General features: G+C 37.3%; 1 protein-coding gene across 1 annotated transcript in view; it reads right to left on the reverse strand.

The window, feature by feature from the left end:
* Window positions 1-22,226, reverse strand: part of LOC133522452 (suppressor of cytokine signaling 2-like) — a 71,922-nt gene that overhangs the window by 30,055 nt on the left and 19,641 nt on the right. The window lies entirely within an intron of this gene.

The following is a 22,226-nucleotide window of genomic DNA, read 5'->3' on the forward strand; positions in this document are numbered from 1 at the left end:
GGACTTATTTGACCCAAGGTTGTATTATAAATAAAATAAACGAAAGCCCTATGACTCAGTTCGTTTAAAAACAACCTATTCGCGGCCCGACATATTTGTGACGAAGAGTTCCCCGTATTACGATAATAGAATTATGTTTTCGTGATTTTTGTTTGTGTAGTCTGAACATTTTTGTTTAATTTGGCTCAATTCTAATTCAAAATAAAGCCTTATACCATCTTAAACTTTTTTGTGATATTTTAGACCGTTCATTATGTTTACAAGGAAGTATTATTCGAATCACTTCATGAAGTCTGAATAGAAAATCACAGAGTGAAGGGTAATATAATAAGGGCCAGTTGTACCATCTACACTTGTCAGAGATCAACGTCAACGATAAGTAACCATGACACTTCCCATACAATAAAATTCAGCGAACGCTTTAACGATGACATACAGTTTGGTGCAACCGACTCTAAGACACTAGTAAGTTCGCATGTAATTATCTCACATAATCACTATAAAAGAAACAATCAACAGGCCTGTGAGTCAGTTCCTTATAAAAGTCAGCCTATTCTCGCACGACAATATTACATTGTGACGGAGAGTTCCTCGTATTCCGTTAATAGCACGGCGTTTTCGCGACTTTCAATTCTTCGGAACTGACACCGTTACTGTGCGTCTAAAGGACGCTGAACGGTAACTTTCGATATTAGTTTACCTGGGGTACAAAAAACTTCATTTCGTTCGTAAGGCAGATAAAACATGGTATTTTTATTATATGGGCGCAGGTAGGTAAAAAATCTATGAAGCCTCAATTGTTTCTATCAATTTGTCTCCTTCAGCGAAGAAATGGGTGACAATTGGATCGGATTGATTTTTATTAGTTTGAAACATGGTTATTTTATGATACCAACACCGCCTCGTAAATAATTTTCAATCCTACTAAGAGTAAAATTATAAGTTTTGAGTTAACAAAATAATATGTATAAACACTTACCATTACACAACTATTTTTTTTTCGGTAGCTGATTACGATATATATATAATATATATATATATATATATATATATATGTATATATATATATTTTTTTTTTTATAAAATAATAAAAGAATTACAAATTATAATCCATCAGTCATTCAATTTTAATCATTCGGTCACTCGCGCACAACACTATTTCTACATAATTCCCGCGCAAGTAACAATAACAAACGAAAAGTCCGAAAACCGAGTTTCAAATTCATCAACAATATACGAGAAGTAAGTACCTATTTAATGGCACGCTGGACCCATAGATTAGTATGTATATTATGCTGGACCAGCGTGTAGGCTGGTCCAGCTAGAAGGTCATGTCATGCGGTGCTTATGGCTCCTCTACACGATAGCCCAGCGCTGAACCAGCCAGATAGCCATGCGATGGTTGAGTTGAGAGCACGCACTATGGAATGGGTCACGCGTAGATGCGTACCCATCATTGCTGGCCTGTGATGTGCGGACGAAAAACCTACACTGTGGCCATCCCATCGCCATCCCGCCGAGCTATAAGCCAGACTACTACATGGTGTTCGAGTGCTCCATCACCAAATAAAACTGACCTTCAAAAACCTAACGAAGAATGCCAGTTTATATCTGCATAATTCTACATTTTGAATAAGGTAGAAGTACTAGTGCTCGACGTCGACGCTGCACTAGTCACCGACATGGGCACTTTATTTCATGGAAATATAGGTTAAATTTGAACAACGAAGATTTTTCTGTATTCGAACTTAATCCTTTGTGTCACTTTGACATAAAGTGCCCATGTCGAGTACTAGTGCAGCGTCGAGCACTAGTACTTCTACCTTACTGTAATATATATTTTTTAACCAGTGTGTAACCGCCATACGATAAAAAAAAATAAGCCATCCAATACCACTACCCTCTCTAGCTCTCTACACGCTGGCCCATCGTGTAGAGGAGCCATAACAACAAAACAAGGTTTTATCATATAATATTATAGGTATAGAAGTATAGTTTTATCGATTTGTCGTCTGTACGTTGATGTAAGTAGTTACCTATTATTAAGAGCGGTGTCCTTCGTGCGCGCTCTACTTAGTTTCATTATACATATTTGAATACTGATCAATGAATCAAAAATACACAAAGATTATAATTGTTATATTGACCGAGCATTATCCTGAGTTGGGTCCATTTCGTGATGCGCACTAAACGTAAAAAAAATCTACTTACTTTTGTTGTCTGTACAATAGGGTTGTTTCCATCTACAAATCTTAGGGCAGAATTGTATCCCAATAAATTCTTTTGGATTATAAGAATATGTTAAACTACTTTTAGGGGACCTGTAATGACCATATTTTTGTAAATATTGAATTTAAAATATGTTTTGGCACACGTCACGTGACCAAACTCGAAACGTCATTGAAGATTCTGATGACGTCACAACTCTCGTATTGACATTGTTGACAGTTAGGCGATAAACAACAAATGACAAATGTCAGTTGACAGTTCGTATCTTCTAAGTGTGTATGTAGTTATGTGTCAAACCGTAAACTGTGACGTCACACAATTTTCAAAGAGCGTTTTGGGCGCGAAAGCATCTGTCAAAATATGTTTTGTTAATTTAACATATTTAAAGCCGTTTATGGTATAAAAGTTGAATTTTAGGGCAACTTTTAGTTAATATAGAACGTAATACAAGCGTTTCAAAAAATTGGAAACAACCCTATTGTACATGTTCCTACATGTTTGATGATTGTTACGAAATAAGTATTTTTTATCTTATTAAAATAATAAAATAAATAAATAAATAAATATTATAGGACATTATTACACAAATTGACTAAGTCCCACAGTAAGCTCAATAAGGCTTGTGTTGAGGGTACTTAGACAATGATATATATAATATATAAATATTTATAAATACTTAAATACATAGAAAATACCCATGACTCAGGAACAAATATCCATGCTCATCACACGAATAAATGCCCTTACCAGGATTTGAACCCGGGACCATCAGCTTCGTAGGCAGGGTCACTACCCACTAGGCCAAACCGGTCGTCAGTTATTATCTTTATTGATAACCAATTCCAAACAAGGAGCGAATAAAAAACAACAATATTGATCTTTAAAAAATATAGGCATTTTTAAGGCTTCGTCATCATCATCACGCCGTGCATTTACTTTTTATTTTATTTTATATAAGCCCATCCAGACATCACAATGAAATTGCCAATTTGATCAAAAATTATCTCATCTAGCGCCCACACGTACACAAGTTCATAGCGGAATCGGCGAGCCAATCTAGAGGCAATGGACTTATTTTTGTGTCCACACCACGCCACCGAATGAAATTGTCAGTTTACCGAGAGATAGACCAAGTTAAGTTGGCAGCTATTTTAATAGCCCAGAATGTACTGATTTTCATAGTTTCCCGTTTAAAATAACACTTGCACAGTCTAGGCTACCAAAATCGCCGCCAACTTAGCTTGGTCTAACACTACTTTACTTTTTGTGTTCTGACTCCGATAATGTAACATGAGAAGCATTAGAAGTGAAAATGCAGTATTTATAATACAAAAAGCCTGTAAAGAATATACCAACATTGCAACATTATATCAAAGTCTGCTGCTTCCACGTAGTTCTAGACTTAATAAAAGCTTACAAAGCTCTTTTGCACCGGTCTTGATAAACCGAGCTTTCGTTTTATCCTACTCGTGCTATGCAAAACTCTGTAAAGAGTACTTTCAAAGTATTCACGTTGTTCTGGGCAGAGGCGGCGTTAGGCGTGGGCCACGTGGGCCACCGCCTTCGGCCTCGCGCCTCAAATAAGTATATCTCGAATACAACGTAAAAATGTTCGTTATTCGTTATAAAATGTTGGTCTTGCCCCGCGGCTCTGGGGGCCTACCGCGAAAACCGAAATTCGCAAATTGCGGGGATCTTTCTCTTTTACTCTCACTAAGACGTAATTAGAGTGACAGAGAAAAATGCCCGCAATTGACGAATTACGATTTTCCCGGTAGCCGCCCTGGTTCTGGGCAAAGTCTGATATACGGGGTGACGCACGAATGTTGCGACAAAGTTTTAATAAATCCGTTTTACTTAACATTTTTTGGTCGCTAATTAAATATATATATATATGCGTTTACATTAAAGGTGACAGTCCATTTCCAACTGCAGCTGTTCTACTTTACAACCAAATTACTCGAATGAAATTAATGCAGAGGAGCAAATATTTCTTAACTTAAGGTAAGTTAACATTTTGAAATTATCTTCCCCATCCTCTTGACTAAATGCGTGACCACCCAACTAGCAAAAACACGCTTACAACAGTCTCAAGACTACAATTTTTTCGCTCTTATATTGATTTTATATCATCGTATAAGCCCGGATTTGGGCACAAATTATAAGCGTATTTATTTTAATATCGTTCTAATATCAGTCTAATTTAATGCTGTTTGCGTTTACAGTAATCTTCCCAAAACTAATTTAAGCTACCTCAGGCTAATATCGCTTTTACATAAGTATCTTGTAAGCCTAAATAAACTTATTTTGATTTTTTGGAAGATCACACAGAGTTGAAACATTCTAATTATAAAGTATAAGTGTACGAATAAAATTAACTGCAGCGTGACAAAAAAAAAGTGTAAATATTTATCAAACTGTTTATGAATTATGTTTAAATATAATAACGTGCTCGTTATCATTGTGTGTGTTCATGTTTTACGGTAAGTATTCACATGGGAAAATATTATTTACTGTAAAGTAAACCCTGTTTTACGCTTCAAACTTCATGCGCCTGATCAAATATGGGTATTTGTATCCTCTTATAATTATTTTATTTATTTATTTGTATTGATAGGGAGCCATTGCTGTAGGTGGTTTTTTCAAGCGCACTATTAGAGTATTTTAAGATTATTTACACTAACTTTGGCATTCTGAATACAAATGATATGGCCATGTTAAATTAATTAGGGTTTCTTGCTTTACTTAGTAAAACCCTTAATATATTTGTTTATCCTTACTTGATTACTAGACACATACTAATAAACTAAATGTCTTTTTATTTAAGTGACAAGATTGGTGATGCGAAATGGTTAAATTTATGGATTCCCAAAATCGATTTAAGATCAAATCATCTTATATTGATCTTGTCTTGTGTGATTTAGTATCCTGATCCTATATCACTCCAATATCTTACTAAAGTGCCGCTGTTGATCTTATTATAGCTTTAAATAAGATCAAAAAAGTACGTACTTACAGTGTCCTTATGCTATGCTGATATTAGCCTTACATTCTTACAATAGCATTTAGAAAGTCTAATATAAAATCAAATGAACTTAGAGAATGGGGATATAAGACCAGGTACTCTCAAGATCAATGAGACTTCGTAAATGTTATTGTAGGAGCAAGAGGCTTATAATAGTATTATGCTATGCTGATATTAGTCTTGCATTCTTACAATGGCATTTAGAAAGTCTAATATAAAATCAAATGAACTTAGAGAATGGGGATATAAGACCAGGCACTCTCAAGATCAATGAGACTTTGTAAATGTTATTGTAGGAGCAAGAGGCTTATAATAGCATTATGAAATGCTCTTATAAACATATATAAGACGAGGTAATAAGACTGACCTTACTAAAGTCTGTTCTAGCTTGTCTAAGACTCATATAAGAGCGATTGTTATTCCAAAACAATAATAAGAGCGCTATAAGCTCACCACTCTTATAAAGTGCGCAATCTGAGACTTTTTTGCTTGTTGGGCACCGCACACAGCAACCCGACGAGAGCGGGACTCATGTTGCTCGTGATGGATACGGTGTACGCTGGTTTGCAAAGAGATTCGTGGGTTTCGGAGATGGCAATGCGACACGTAACAATAAATTCTCCAATGTAGACGTTCAGTGTTAGTAAAATATTACACATTTATCTTTCCGAGTTTTCATATTAAGCCAATTTTACTTTCTTTAGGTACCTAACAGTGAAAAATAAATGAATAAATTGCTTTGTAAGAGCTATAATTGCGCAATTTACACTTAATATTGTCCAGTGTCCTATTTCAAACTGAAGCACAAATTTAAATCTTATAATGGCTCTTGTGTTGCAGGTGTCCATGGGCGACGGCACTCGTGGTCGAGGCAGATACAGTGTATGACTAGACCTTATAAAACTTGACGGGCGAGACAAGAAATCCTTTATGAAGAAAGCTATTTACGTCAGCCAAGGGGCTGATAGAAAGAATTTTGAATAAATTAATCGGAATAATAGGTACATATTTTCCTCGTGTTGAAGTGATGAAAAAATTTCGTGTTGCACTCTGTAGCAAAGTTTATTTAACTCTCATTCCTTGAATCCCCGCAACTGTCAATAAAATTTTACTTTTAAAACCGTTGTCACTTCTCTCGTGGTTCAATTTTGTAATCTTTCTTATGATTGAGTATCCATATGCTACCATGTGTTAAACAAAAACTTTGCCATTTATAATACATGGTAATACAACTTACTGATTCCTCCTCTAGCTCAGGAATGGCTTTGCTATGACAAAGTGATAAAGTGTCACCATAAACGAGTTAAACGATATTATACACCGTGGGCTGGTAAAACTTGATAATTTTTAAATTTGTATTCTTAATCGCATTTAGAGACCAAAATATCATACAAAGTTTTCTGAAATCGGTCTTCTTTTAGAGAAAACGCCTTTTTGGCTGGGGCGCTGTCTCTATGTGACTTGGTTTAGTTAGACATACCGTCTGACAAACATTACTGAACTAAAAAGAACACTCGCAATTTTGATCTATAGATGAATTAAGAAAACTTTACTTCTTCGTTGTGGTGTTTTTTTTTTCGCCAAGATGTAAAAAGAAATAACGTGTTGAGTGCAGAAAATTTCTTTTTTATCGGCTAAAAGAAAAAAGAACATTTTTTTGCCGAATTTGACTAAACATTTTTTTGCTCCTCAGGAATGCGTGCTTAAAATCTGCCAGGTTTTACCAACCCACGATGTATATAATATGATATTACGACACTTTCACATTTTATCACGCCAAATTCACTGTGCCACGGTATGGTCAGCGAGCATTCAGTAATTAATCCTGTTAAATGCGAGAATCACTTAAACTTTTTTTCGGTCGGTGGCAAACACGTATACGCGCCGCCTGGTGGCAAGCAGTCACCGTAGCCTAAGCACGCCTCCAACTCCAGAAGTGATACATGCGCGTTGCCGACCCTTTAAAAGCCTGTACACTTCTTTTTTGAAGAACCCATACTGTAGACCCTCGGCAGGGAGCTCAAACTACAGTCGGAGCGCCCGGGGGAGGAAATTCCTCAAAAGCCGCACAATGCGCGACCATTGTGGCCAGTAAAAAAATTGATCTACTATTATGGTTTCGTAGTATCGTATCCTAACACAAATACAGAAGATACAGAGTAAGCTATTTCATTCGAAACATTATCTACTTTAATTCCGAAATCTATGGATAAGTCAGAGAGAAAGAGGAGAGAGAGGAAATTGCATACGACCACCCCGTTCAGTCTTAGAATCATCAAAGAAATATTATATTGTCACATTTGTATGCTGTGTGTACATGATTGTATGATGAATAACAGTTATTATACCTACATCGATCTTTTTCTAACATATAAGTGCGTCCTGTAATTTAGTAGTACATAGTAGTAGTAAAACTCTTAATTGTACAAAAATGAAAACAAAACAGGAAAAAAACACTCATCATTAGTACAAATGCGAACTAGTTTTCCAGTTTTTTCACTATCAGTCACGTAAATAATTTATATATACATACATACATAGCTCCTATCTACTTATTGCCTACCATGAAAATTTTAATTTGAAAATCGTATATTTGCCTCTCTATCGCTCTTGCCCTTTCGAGCTTACAGCTGACCTCGGAAAAGTACGAAAAAATGAAAGCACAGTTTATTTAATGAATAGATCAGGAAACATTAAAAAAAACAATAAGAGCCACGCCAGGATACAGAGGGCCTACCGCGAAACACAGAAACTATCGGGGTTGTTTATCCGCGGGTGTAATAAACTCCTTAGAATGTAGTGGTTATATCTCTTAGCTTAGAGCTACTAATATCTGTGACCAAAGACATTTCTGTACAGGTGAAAGATTTGACGTGCGGCACGCAGCTGCAGTTGCGCTCCAAACACTAAAAATCGCCATGCTACGTGCAGTCGGTCTTGTCATCATTTTACTATGGAATTTGACAATAACACTGACGCATTCAGGCCGCTGCAGTAATGTCGGAGCAGTAGTGCAGCTGCGGTCGGAAATACGTTAAAATTACCATATTACGTGCAGTCGGTACCGTCATTGATTTTACTATGGAAATTGACAATAACACCGACGCGTTCAGGCCGCTGCAGTAATGTCGGAGCAGTAGTGCAGCTGCGGTCAGAAATGGACTGTCACCTTAAGGAATTTTTGTTCAAACATTAATACTGAAAATTTTACGGGAACAGTGAGGTTTTAAATGTCCATCACGCTCTTTAATGCAAGCTCTGCCTTGGACTTAAACAACGTGGACCTCAGGAAGCAGCACGGAGCACTTGCTCATCCACGCTTGCGACAGGAGCTTCCAGTGCCAGCTCTGTCACAGAATAAATAATAGTACTACCGTACAGAAAGGACACTTCCTACAAAACCGAAGTTTGACAGCGATTCAGGGACGAATTATGCTGTCCCTTTCTAATGTATGGCACTATCCCTTTCGGCCATTTAGGGTTGTCAAAATTCAAGTCTTTATCTTATCTGTCGTCGTGCACGTATAGGGACGTCAAGTTGTGCCAACCCTAAACATTGGTCGGAGCAATGCTGAGCCGAACGTGGCCGGGAAAAACCGAAAGGCGGAGTGTCATCCCTACTGCTAAAACGTGAGGTCTGGCTGGTGATCTTGGGAACCAATGGCTTCCCCAAACTAGACCGATAATCGCACGCGATTTGCAATACATTGCGGCATTTGGTCGATCGATTGAATTCGTTGCTCATACTAAGTCAGCATATATAAAATCTCATGCTATTTGTCGCAACGTCTGTAGAAGCCTTAATTCATATTCCATAGTAAAACGAAGTGATTATATGCTCTTTGTTCCATAGAATCCGCTCAAAACATGTTCCAATTCACGTTAAAACATGAAACAATAACGAAACTGATTCCGAGAACATTTGGGCCGTACGAAACTGGAATTTTTACACCGACCAATGTTTATCTTTTGCGAAATGGAACGTTTGAACGCCCGCTTTGTGCCACTCGCGAAGATTGTTCCGGGAAACGATATAACTTGTTAACCGACTACGGCGAAAAATAGCGGGTTCCACGGACGGCTTGATTTGTGGAATCGTTTCGTTACAAAGTAACATGAGTAAGAAATAGGGCTGTTTCCGATTAAGGCCCCTTGGGTCCAGGTTCTTCTCTTACTCACACTGAGCGTAAGGGCTGTTCTACACGATGACCCATCGTACGCCAGTCTAAGGCACGCAGCTATGCAGTGGAATGAGATAGCAATATCACTTGCTCCCTCTAACGCATAAATGCGTCCCTTGGACTGGCCTACGCTGGGCCATCGTGTAGAGGAGCCATAACCGTATGAGCGAGATGGCTGTGCGTGCCGGAGATCGTGGATCTCGTGTTTTGATTTTGTGTAAGTTTTAATAATATCAAAAATAATATTGCGCATTTTTAGAAGTAATATTGTTAGCTTTTGTGCAAAAATCTGTGTTGGCCGAACGTTAATTGCAATTGACAATTAACCATTACAAATTGCATTAAAGTTTCGGCCAGCGCTGACAAAAATCTTATGCCTGCTACGTAACGATATATCGTAGCGATCTAGCGATTAATCTGTGTAAACCGATTTGCGTAGATTTATCGACGGTGTGTATGGAAATCGTTGTAAAGTATTGTAACGATTTATTATACACACGATCGATAAATCTGCGCAAATCGGTTTGCACAGATTAATCGGTACGATATATCGTTACGTATGTAGCAGGCATTAAAACATTTTAAGGTGCGTTTTAGACCTATGTTTGTGATTTTTTTCTATCGAGCAAAAGTCAACAAATAAGGATTTGAATCGACAAAGTTACTGTTTTTTTTTTATCTAGCGAAAGTCAACAAATAAGGATTCGAATCGACAAAGTTAATGATTTTTTTATTCTATCCAGCGAAACCAGCGGAAGTCCAGAAATAAGGAAGGAATTTGAATCGTCAAAAGTACTGAGTTTTTTTTGTAACTAGAGAAAGCCCTCAAGATTGCTATTAATATTTTGCCAAACGTATTATGATCTAAATAAGAGCGATATGTTTTTTTAAACTCTGCTCACTGAACCTACTGCATCTTAACCGATTACGGGGAAAAAGCGGGTTGCATTGCACGGACGGGTTGATTTTAGGAATCGTTACATTGTAAATTAATTTGGTTCTTTTCGGTGAATGCAATCGTTTCGCAGCGGTCATTAAATCAAATTTTCGGCAATTAAGTGAAAAACCAAGCAAGTGCGTGTCGGGCTCGGGCCACGCATAACGCGTTCAGCGACTTGAGTTTAAATTTTAAGAGGCTTCCGCGTTTTACATCGATATTTAACTAGTTTTGAGTCGTTACTCCTACATTTGCACTATAGATAGAAATCTAAGACAAAAGGCTATCGGTTCTTTAATCTTTGATCTCCATTCTGGTCTGTCGGATTTTGAAAGAAATGAACACTTTTTTTTAAAACATTGCCTAAAAAACACTTTTTTCGTTACTCAATTGCTGTGAAGGATTTTACACGTACGAAATCTTGGGTAAAACTACTCTAAAAACTAGAGATTTTAATATTAAAGTAATTAACACAAAAGTTATGGCCAGTAAACCAGTTTCTTGGCCTAAAATTGTTCAACTTTGATGCCAAATATCCCGAAGACTTTGAACTTTGAAGTAAATATGTGCTGCTTACAGCCATTGCTGTTAATATGATAAGGTACAAAAAACATTAGAAAACTAAGGGATTCAGATCGAAGGTCATTGGCGTTAGGGACCCCCTTAAGATGTAACAGCCCGGCTATCACCATAAGGCCTAAGATACACTTGTGTGTTTTACTTAAGTAAGTAGGACCCCAGCTATAACAGAATGAAACCAACTTTAACAGTTTATTTGTACTGACGTAAGTAAAACTTACAGTACTCCTCCATGTCACGTTTTTGACGTTTTCTTGACCCCCTCCCTTTCCCTAAACATGTGATAATAAGTGGATGAGCTCTCTCTACTGTGTATTATCAAAGAGAATTTGAAATAGAGGTGTATTGTCAAAGAAAACTTTGTGGCGACATAAATTTACGTCGCTACAAAGTTTTCTTTGACAATACACCTCTATTTCAAATTCTCTTTGGTATCATTATTGGAGCAATAAGGAATATTTACTTACTTAAGTAAATACTCTATGTGAAGGAATTGTTCGTAGCTAGTATGCGGGGCGGGGGCGGGGGTGGCACCCGCTTTCACCCTTTCACTTTAATTCACTTAAGTAAGACGGGTTCATTCCATTAAGGTTATTCTTGAGTACAACGAACTTAGGTTTAGTGGTTTGATATTTATTAAAACGTTATTAAATTTAGAACAGGAATTTATTTATTTATATGAACATTATAAGTTAGCTGTACTTATTTATTCTTTATTTACAATAACAATATACATAATGGATAAATGGATATATACAGATGATTACTATAACTATCTTATATCTAAAATAGGCCCTTAAGGCATTGCACCCAGGATGCTAGCGGCATTTCCTCGTTGTACCGCAATACTGATACGTTGTGCGAGGAAACCGCCATTCGGTCACCAGTTACGTCAACCAGACGTTTCGCTATTTCTCCAAAAAACTTGTGCGCGCTGGGACTCCAATGGACCTAGAGTTTCAACGCCAAATGGTACTCTTTACCGAGGCTCTTATATTTATTACGTTTTAAAATTTCCGCCGCTGCGCCCGCTTTTACATTAATAGTCCGTTGGAGGTGGGACGGTGCCAGTGTGTCTACGCAGGTAGCATCCCACACTAACATCCGTCCCAAGCTCCAAGGAACTAACACCCCATCAGGCCTCTTGCCATCATCCCTGATAATGCCAGTCGACTCAAGAAGACCAGGCACATTGATGGTGGCAAGAGATCGACGGATTACATCCCTTGGAGTGGTAGGCCGTCGACTCCCGACCGCCGTTGTCATTTAAATTTCAAATTGTATTAATTGAAAAAAATCAAATCTCTAATAACTCAAAAACGACATATGCCACTTGAAGAGTTATACTTAGTTAAAATAGGGGGACTTTAAGCAATTCTTCTTCTGGCCTTATTCCATTTTTATGTGGAGTCGGCTCTTCTAATCAATTTTCTCCAGTTATATCTGTTCCGGGTCGTCGATGGGTCTATATTATTATTTTCTATGTCGTTCTTAAGAGGCTGTCAATACCTAAAGCGCGCACACTGTCTATTTCTATCGGAGTAAATGAGATAGCACTGTCGCATGTTACTGGGCCTGGGCAAGGGAATAATAAGAAAAATATTTTAATAAAAAAAGTGGGTTATTAGTGTAATATTTTACACAACCACGGTTTAGATATAAATGTTTTGAAATTGTGATTTTAATTGCAGACCCATAACTCAAAACAATAAAGACATAAAACCGTTTAATTGTGATTTTAAGACCAATCTTTGCAATTATTTTCTATCGAGCCGATTTCGTTCAATAATGTATCGAGTACAACCACGGTCTTTGAAATATAATTAATATGAACATATATTTTTCTTACTTGACTTAAACAAATAGTCTTTCTTAAAAAACTGTTTAAGTAACATCAATTTCAAGGACATTGGGTGTTTACAGCCTCGTCGGGGTCGTCCACTCTTTTTCGGTTCTTTCATAGATTCTAGCACCTCATGTGCCATGTGGTGTCATGTGGTGTGGTGTGTTGAGGTCATGTGGTCCTCCGGCCTTCTCATGACATGACCATACCATCGGAATCGCGTCCGTTAGCTTGTCCTGTATGGGTCTTATTTCGAACAAGCCTCTGATGTAACAGTTCGGTACTTAGCATTCGTATTTCAGCGACGTGAAGTCTTAAAGTAAACCGGGGACTTCATGCCATTGGTTTTCAAAAATTTAATAAATTCGTAATATTTAAACGCATGTAGCCAATTGTAATTAAGTAAGTAATCTCGGCTTAATGAGAACTTGTCACAAAGAAAACCTATTGCAAAGAACATCTTCAATAATAGTTAGTTTTCTAGGAATGAAAATGGTCATCAAAAAGAAAACTTCTTGGCGTTAATTAAATGAAAGCGAAGTGCCGAGAAAATTGCTTTTACGAAAGAACTGGTTTAATAATCACAAAGATAAAGAACGTTCGTAGAAACTAAAAAATTAAAAATTCTGAAAAGGAACAAACTGAGCGCGTTTCATTGTAAAACAATTTATATTGGGTATTATTGTTTTTCGAGTGTATCAAGATATCTGTCTTGTTAGTATATTTTTGAAGTGAAAACTTCTTTAGCGGCGCTGTGCACTTTTTGTGATGGGGAAAAATGTCGAAAAAACGACAAAATTCAAAATTCCAAAATTTATTCTGCAAGTAGGCCTCAAGGGCTCTTTTACAAGTAAATACAACATTTATAGTAACATCATATAGTGACATGAAAAATACATAACAACATTTATAAATACAACAGCCAATAACTCGGTAAACATTACATTATAATAATCTTAAAATAAATAATTACTACAATACAATAGAGATGTATAGTCTCTATGGTTAAAAACACATTAAATCTGGAGATGTAAAAGGTCCCCAATGTCAGAGTACTAAAACTAATAAAATTTGGAGGTGTAAAGTCTCTCCAAGTGTCAAAATAAAATTTATACTAAATAAATAAACCGCGTCTGGACAGGTCACGTGACCGACAGATTCGTCACATTGAAAATTCGTAAGACGGAGACGGACACATGACCTGATCGAAAAACTGTTACAATGTCATTGAAGCCAGTAGACCGCCGGCGCGGCGTAGGAGTATCCCCCTCTCTTTCTACCGCGCGGCAAAATTGTATGCCTGCGTCTGATGTTTCGTTTAGGCGGCGCAGCGCAGGACGCTTGCGTAACAAAAAGTGGACTGTTCCGAACAACTGACAGGCCGATATCGTCCGGCGGACTGTTTATCGGTTGGCCCCTTAACGGGCTGTCAACACCCAATGTCCTTGAAATTGATGTTACTTAAACAGTTTTTTAAGAAAGACTATTTGTTGTAGTCAAGTAAGAAAAATATATGTTCATATTAATTATATTTCAAAGACCGTGGTCGTACTCGATACATGATTGAACGAAATCGGCTCGATAGAAAATAATTGCAAAGATTGGTCTTAAAATCACAATTAAACGGTTCTAAGTCTTTATTGTTTTGAGTTATGGGTCTGCAATTAAAATCACCGCTAACGAGTAAAATATTACACTAATAATCCACTTTTTTTTTATTTAAATAATTTTCTTATTATTCCCTTGCCCAGGCCCAGTAACATGCGACAGAGTGCTATCTCATTTACTCCGATACAAATAAACAGTGTGCGCGCTTTAGGTATTGACAGCCTCTTAAGAGCTACCCCAAATGAAAAACGTGAGGTTTATAAATGACACTCACTCACTTTCTTCTATTCTCCGACGGACTCTAACTTATATATTTCGATGATTTTCAGAATTTCCATTAAGCCTCTCTTCTTATATTTTATTTCCATTTCGTTTAATATTAATATATAAACATCTCGACATCGACTTTTCCAACTCTAATAAAATATTTACGATTAAAAAGAAATTCAAGCGGACGCCTTCTGAGAAACTGAAGTATTCATGTGAAGTAAAGTATCGTCGGTATTGAACAGAATACTCACAGGAATAGGCTAGGTAGTGGCAGGCCAAGCTCGACGGAAAAGTCTCCTATTTTTTGTAAAGTCTCCTACGTAGTGTGTTGGAGAAAGAAAAACGGACAGACAGACGGACATGACGAATCTATAAGGGTTCCGTTTTTTGCCATTTGGCTACGGAACTCTAAAAAGCGGAGAAATTATTTAGTACCTCTCCGACGTTGTCATAGTCATAATGGACTCCCCAGACCTCAATCCCATCAAACATGTGGAACTGTCAAAAATAAAGGTTTGGAGGCAGGATTCTGAATCAGACACCGTCTACGACCCGAAAGAGGCTATGCTGAAGGAATGGCACATCTTACCACAAAATTATCTAAGGGAATTAACTAAATCGATGAAAAACTAATTAACATATCTTTTAAGAAGACCTTCTTACTAAGAAGGTCTGGGGAAGGCAACATAAATTACTGGTTAAAAAAATATTTTTATAAGAAACGGTAAAAGATTAAAGTACTGTAATTTTACCAGGCGTTTCTTGTCTCTTCTTAGAAAACAGATATTTTTCAGTTTCCATACCTGAAACAAATAAAAAATGGTGTTTTTAAATACTTATTCTACTACGGTATGAAAATCAGAAAAAAATTTCAGTGTAGGAGCCAAACATGTAAGGTGATTCCATTTCTTTGCTCGCGAGTATAATTTACGCGAAATCGCGGTCTCATTTTAAAACGATATTTAAAATGAGACCGCGATTTCGATTGTATGGGAGCTCTCAAATTAAAAGCCATTTATTACTTATTTAGCTATGAACAAGTTAATAGTTTGTCTCATCCACGATGACGCGCAGTTTTGTTAAATTTAACTTTTAATAACATGACATTACGAGTCAAGGCATGCGTCTTGTTAAATGACACGATCTTTACAAATATGTGTCACCAATCTGAGAATATTCCTACTTCATATATGGTATAACTACAATATTTTACATAACTACATAATACAAGTTTTTTGGAGAAATCGCGAAACGTCTGGTTGACGTAACTGGTGACCGAAGAGCTGGCGGCTTCCTCACACAACGTATCAGTATTGCGATACAACGAGGAAATGCCGCCAGCATCCTTGGTACAATGCTTCACGGGCCTATTTTAGATATATAAGCTAGTTATAGTAATCATCTGTATAATGGATTATGTATATTGTTATTGTCAATAAATATTTTTCCGTACTACATAAAAACTTGGCCTATTTTTACAAATATCATTTTCTTAGCTTTGATACACCAATACCTATCGAACAAAAGAATCCTGATAATATAACGAAAATAAGTCCCGATTTCCGAAGAATTGTAATTTAGGGGAGCGTTCACCAATTACGTGGGCATAATACGTAGATAATGATATAGCAATTTTATTTCTATTACGATATTGTGGGGCCTTTGTCTTCTTCGAGACGTCCTTATAAGAGCTTTTCTTTGAAATGTTTTTGTTATGGAAGGTATTTGTAGGTATTTTTTTATTATAGTTTTCTCATGAGCATAAAGGACCTGTGTAGTTCTTTAAAGGACGGCAATGCGCTTGTGACAAACTTCCGCTTTCAAACGTTCATAGGCTACAATAAGCACATAGATAAAATAAACGGCCAATTTTTGCAATCGATTTAAAAATAGCGGTAAACACTGGTTTATTTCGGTTTAACTCCGAACTTTCATAAGAACGCGAACGTATTAAGAACTTTATTGTAACCCCAATCAACCAGTTTATTCGATGAGCCATGAGACGGCCGCCGGCCCGGTGGTAAGCGTAAACAAAGAAACCGGTTTATATCGTTCTAAACCGGTTAATCTGACCAGAACTTTATGGAAATGTTCTCCTAAAAACCGGTATTTAAATAACGGTTTTACGAACGAAGCCGAAATGAAAAGCTTAGCACATGATAACGTTCTGGAAATTTAACCGGTTTCCGAGCCTTGTCGCCAGCGGCGTCCATTGAATTCCACGCGACATGTCTGGCAACGTCGCGCGACAGGTGTCGCCAGCGTGTGTTATATTCATAATTCGTGCGATGTTGCCAGATGTCAGGCGAACTTTCGCGAACACGCAGTCAGCATCAAAAGTCGCTACTTACGGAATATGCTTCAAAAGTATCAACCATTCTCAAATAGCTTAACTAAAGGAGATATTATGTCTATGTTCTTTATCATATTCTTTTCCTACACGTCGACTGTAATGATTGAATTAAGATTTCGTATACCAAACTATAATTGCATACTTTTCATGTATGGGTGCCTCACTCAACTAAAATAGGTTTCGCTGTAGTCAACTTAAAAATTTTTTAGGTTACTTAAGAAAACCGAAATAAACCGCAATATACCGGTATTTTATAAACCGGTTCCGGGCCCCAAGGCTACGAGGCCCAATCTAACGCCTACCACTTGTTGCGGTCTTCAGCAGTGTGCAGTGTGCATGGCTTCTACTTTTGATTTTGTGCGGTCGCGGATCTATTAATCTTGCCAGCGCATACGAATCAGGCAGAGTATGAGGCAGTATGGCTTTAATCTTAATATCTACTCCATAGCTCCCTTTAGTCTTATCGTGCTATGAAAACTCTGAAGAATGCTCATTATAGTCATTATCTCCCGGACTAAAGAAATACGATCCTGCGTCAAGGAGCGCTATAACAAGGGTAGAAATAGAAATAGGTATACAGAGTATATATAGCTATTGTGTAATGTAACGACTCGAGTCTTATAACTAGGGGAAAAAACCAATTATTTTATAGACTGAAATAGATTATACTAATTAAAAAGCGAGGAAGCCTGTAGCCGAGGCCGGAATAGAATCGGCATCTACAGCTTCGCGGCTAACGTCCTGAACTCTACGCCACACGGTCACGGCAAATTTAAATTTAAATTCAAAAAGGTTTCTGCAGGTAGGCCATAAAGGCTCTTTTACACGGCGGTACCCGCCCCGAATTCACGTGCATCCTTTGAGAGTAGGGCTGCCATCCGTCCGGGTTTTCCCGGATTTGTCCTAGTTTGGAGGCCGTCCGGGGTTCGTGCGGGGGGGGGGGGGGGGGGGGGGGGGTCGGACACTTTTCATGTAAGGAAGCACATTAAAACTACATGTAAAATTAAAGGTCTTGTTTTTTAAAAATATTATTTTCGGACTCGTCCGGGGAAAAAATGCGATTTACGCCAAATGTCCGGGTTTTTTTGAATCTTTGCCCGGGTTAGGCAAAATTCGAAATGGCAGGCCTATTTGAGAGGCTAGGCGTCTTTGACTACCTCTAAAGGGCGAGCAGTAGGTAAGGACGTGCTTGCATCTTTCTCCTATTCCTCACGGGATTTCAGTGTAGCGAGACAGGTAGACAGCGAGAAAATAGGTAGTGTATTTTATTAAATATTTAATTTTTTTTAAAGTAGTTTCAGTACCATATAAAAGTCGAGGTTTAAAGGGGTTATTTCATCTAATTTGTTCGCTGAGTGGGACAAAGTAATGACATATAACATAGGGCAGAAAATTTCCTGAAAAAAAAGGTATTTACCTTAGTTAGTAGTTAGTTAGTGCTTCTGGGCATTTTCCCTTATTATGCCTATTTTGCGTGAAACGAGGTAGCGCTACTCTAACCACCCCAGCTCCTCCACGAAGCCTAGCAAAGTTTTCAGGTTGCTAATTGTCTCTCCTAGTGTGCACGGAGTCCCTAGGTATTTGTTCCTGTATACTAATTCTACCTGTTTGCAGTCTAGGAGAATATGTTTTGCTTATATTATATACCTTTTCCATGGGGTCAATTGTACCGCGACCAACTGAATACCTATTATACCTCCAATTTATTCTTTGGACTCAACTGTAAGTGGGAATAGGCCCCATCTGTCCCCGCCGGGCACACTACATACAAATCATTCCCATCTGTGCCCGGCCCCGGCTCTTGTATAGCGGTGTTCACGTGGGGCAGGCACAGATGGGAATACACTGAAATAAACACGGTCAAAGATTCTCTCCCTCACAAATTATGAAAGCGCGGACGGGTTTGCGACGACACAATAATAATAGATAAATAACATATAAGAAAATAGTTATTCTAACATTTATAAATAAATGTTTAGAAATCAGCCATTGGCTCCTAGGCAATCTGCTGCGCGTGGAGAAATGATATGAAAAGTTGCTGCACGTGGAGAAATGAAATGAAATCCGCCTCAAGGACTTTTCATTTCATTTCTCATATATATAGTGAAACGTCTTTTTCAATAAATAGGTATGTCATTAAAATCCCATCATTTTTAACCCCCGACGCAAAAACAGGGGTGTTACACGTCTGACGCCAATGTCTGCCAGTGGCATCGTAGCTCTCAAACGGATGGACCGATTTCGATACTTTTTACGTGTAACCGAGTTCCCTTGCGGAGGTTCTCAGTTATGATTGATAAGAATCGATCCAGTATTATGAAGAGTAGCAGGTCTTTTCCAAAATGATGTAACGCAAGTTTTGGCATAATTGCGTGGAGGGATTTTATTATTATTATTTAATTTAATAGTTATTTGGGGCTATAACAAAAAGACATGTATCTCATTGGCTATGCTCTCGGCAATAAGCGACTTTTGCCAAACTATACAAGTGACGGAACAAATTTCCTTGCCCTTATTGTGATTCGAACCCCGGACCCCGCGCCCCGCAGGCAGACACAACTAGGCTAAGTTTAAATTGATATTCAAATAGGCTTCGTTCAGCAGTTGCCGGAAGTCATACAAAGCTCAACGGTAAATTCACTTCCTGTGTAGAGGCTAGAATGACAGAAGAATGACAACCACTTTAAAATACCCCGATGTCAATGTTGAAATTCATTGAATATTTGGGTTGGAAAATATGCCATAAATACGCCTTTAGTAAAAAACTTTGCCTCAACTAGCATAAAACCATAATTTAATTCCACTATACCGGAACTTGGTAAGTAGATGTATTCTGTGAACCGCATCAAGATTTTCACACAAAATAGAAAAAAAAACAATGCATTTTGGGGGTTCCCCATACTTAGAACAGAAACTCAATTTTTTTTTTATAAAACCCATACGTGTGGGGTACCTATGGATAGGTCTTAAAAAATGATATTGAGGTTTCTAATATAATTTTTTTCTAAACTGAATAGTTTGCGCGAGAGAAACTTCCAAAGTGGTAAAATTTGTGTCCCCCCCCCCCTGTAACTTCTAAAATACGAGAATGATAAAACTAAAAAAAATATATGATGTACATTACCATGCAAACTTCCACCGAAAATTGGTTTGAACGGGATCTAGTAAGTAGTTTTTTAATACATCATAAATGGTACGGAACCCTTAATAGGCGAGTCCGACTCGCACTTGGCCGCTTTTTTTCAGTACTATGAGACTCAAATAACAAAAACGGGATATGTAAATATGTTCTATAGTTTGATTGTATTGTCCACGGAAGTAACCTTTTTCTAAAATGTGTTTGACCGTTCATAATAAAATCGGACAGACAGACGGACATGACGAATCTATAAGGGTTCCTTTTTGCCATTTGGCTACGGAACCCTAATAAAAAAGATTAGGTGAAGTTGGGAACGGGCGGCCAGATAGGTTAGTTTTGAATTTTTATTTATTATGTACTTTTAAACTATTTTTACGCAGCGCTTTGCATTGTGAATTCAATGGATATATTGGATATTATATTATTGGTGAATTTTTTTTTTTATTTACTCGGGCGAAGTCGGTCCCCAACGGTAAAGTTAGGGTTCCCTACGCTAGACAGTTTTGCCAAGCTGAAATATTCATCAATGAAATTGCAGCATTGGTAACGGGGTTTGCTCGTCATGGTTGTAGATGGCGTTATTTGTGGCTTTTTAGTACATTACCTTAAGTTGATCCTTAGGAAACTATTGGCACTGGATAAGAAGAAAGTCGATTGGCATAAAAAATAGCATGTGAAAAATAAAAGTTTTCATTTTCATACAAGTTGTATGGGAAAAGTTTTTCTCGATTTGTGGCTTTTCTAACCGTTTTTTTTTTGGTCCCATACAAGCTTTTGTTATAGGCAGGATCCGTACATTTTAATTTTATGCCGTTGACGTTATTTATTTTAAGATTATTATAATGTAATGTTTACCCAGGTATTGGCTGTTGTATTTATAAATTTTGTTATGTATTTTTCATGTCACTATATGATGTTACTATAATGTTGTACTGACTTGTAACAGCCCTTGAGGCCTACTTGCAGAATACATTTTTGAATTTTGAATACTCTATGTAGCGTGACGTCATTTTTCCGTCAACGGCATGAAATGTACAGGCCCTGGTTATAGGTCTTGATTGATTTACTACTCCCTGCTATAGTCGGAACACTCGGAAGTAATAACTTTAAACTCTGGCGCCGACAATGAACTATGAAGTTTAATTAAGCACAAAATGTCTGCCGTTTAAAGCGAATTTAAATCTGTATTTTCGTGAAAATATTAAATTAAGAGGGAAGTAGTATACTTATACGTGATTGTCCAATGTAAACAGAGAAAACGGTTTTTCACTTCTAAATATATTCCATTCTCCATGATTTTTCAGTATGTTATTAACACAATGAAAAACTAGGTTTATAGGTTTTCCTTTTTTTTTAATTTATAATACATTTTTTTGCAGCGAAACGTATAAACCAGGAATATATTATGCTGAAGCGATCGACATCAAAATCAAAGTGATTTGTTAAGATTTAGTTTGTGGAAAACGTTTTCTCCCGAAATGGAAATTCATAGAAAAAAGTACCGTTATTTCGCTAGGATCGCAAAGCTATTCTTCCCTCTTAATTAAGCTCAAAATGTCTGCCGGCTGGCTGCGAAATTAAATCTGTATTTTCGTGAAAATATTAAATTAAGGTCCGTTGGTTCAGGTTCTTCTCTCACTCTCACTGAGCGTAAGCGAGAGTGAGACGGCTGTGCGTGCTCGGGATCGCAGATATCATGTTAGTTAAGTAAGTAAGTAAATATTATTTAGTGTGCACCATACAGTTAAAAATAGACAGGAAATGAAAAAAGCACTTAAAAGTTAGTCATTTATTTATTGCAACCATAGTTTAGTACAGATCTTAATAACTAAGTACATTCAGAGTCATATGGGCCCTGGCAGGGCATTGCAATGTCATACATATTTTAATTTACAATTATCTCAATCGTTATTCGTGAATCTACTTATTTGGTACTTATTCTGCATGCATATATTTTTATAATCCCATATAATTATTAATTTAGTTAGGTAACAACAGGCGGTCTTATCGCTAAGAAGCGACTAACAACGACTAAGAGCAGAGAGAGAGAGACGACCAAGAG

The sequence above is a fragment of the Cydia pomonella genome, chromosome 10, assembly GCF_033807575.1.
Source record: "Cydia pomonella isolate Wapato2018A chromosome 10, ilCydPomo1, whole genome shotgun sequence".
In the NCBI taxonomy this organism is placed as follows: Eukaryota; Metazoa; Arthropoda; class Insecta; order Lepidoptera; family Tortricidae; genus Cydia; species Cydia pomonella.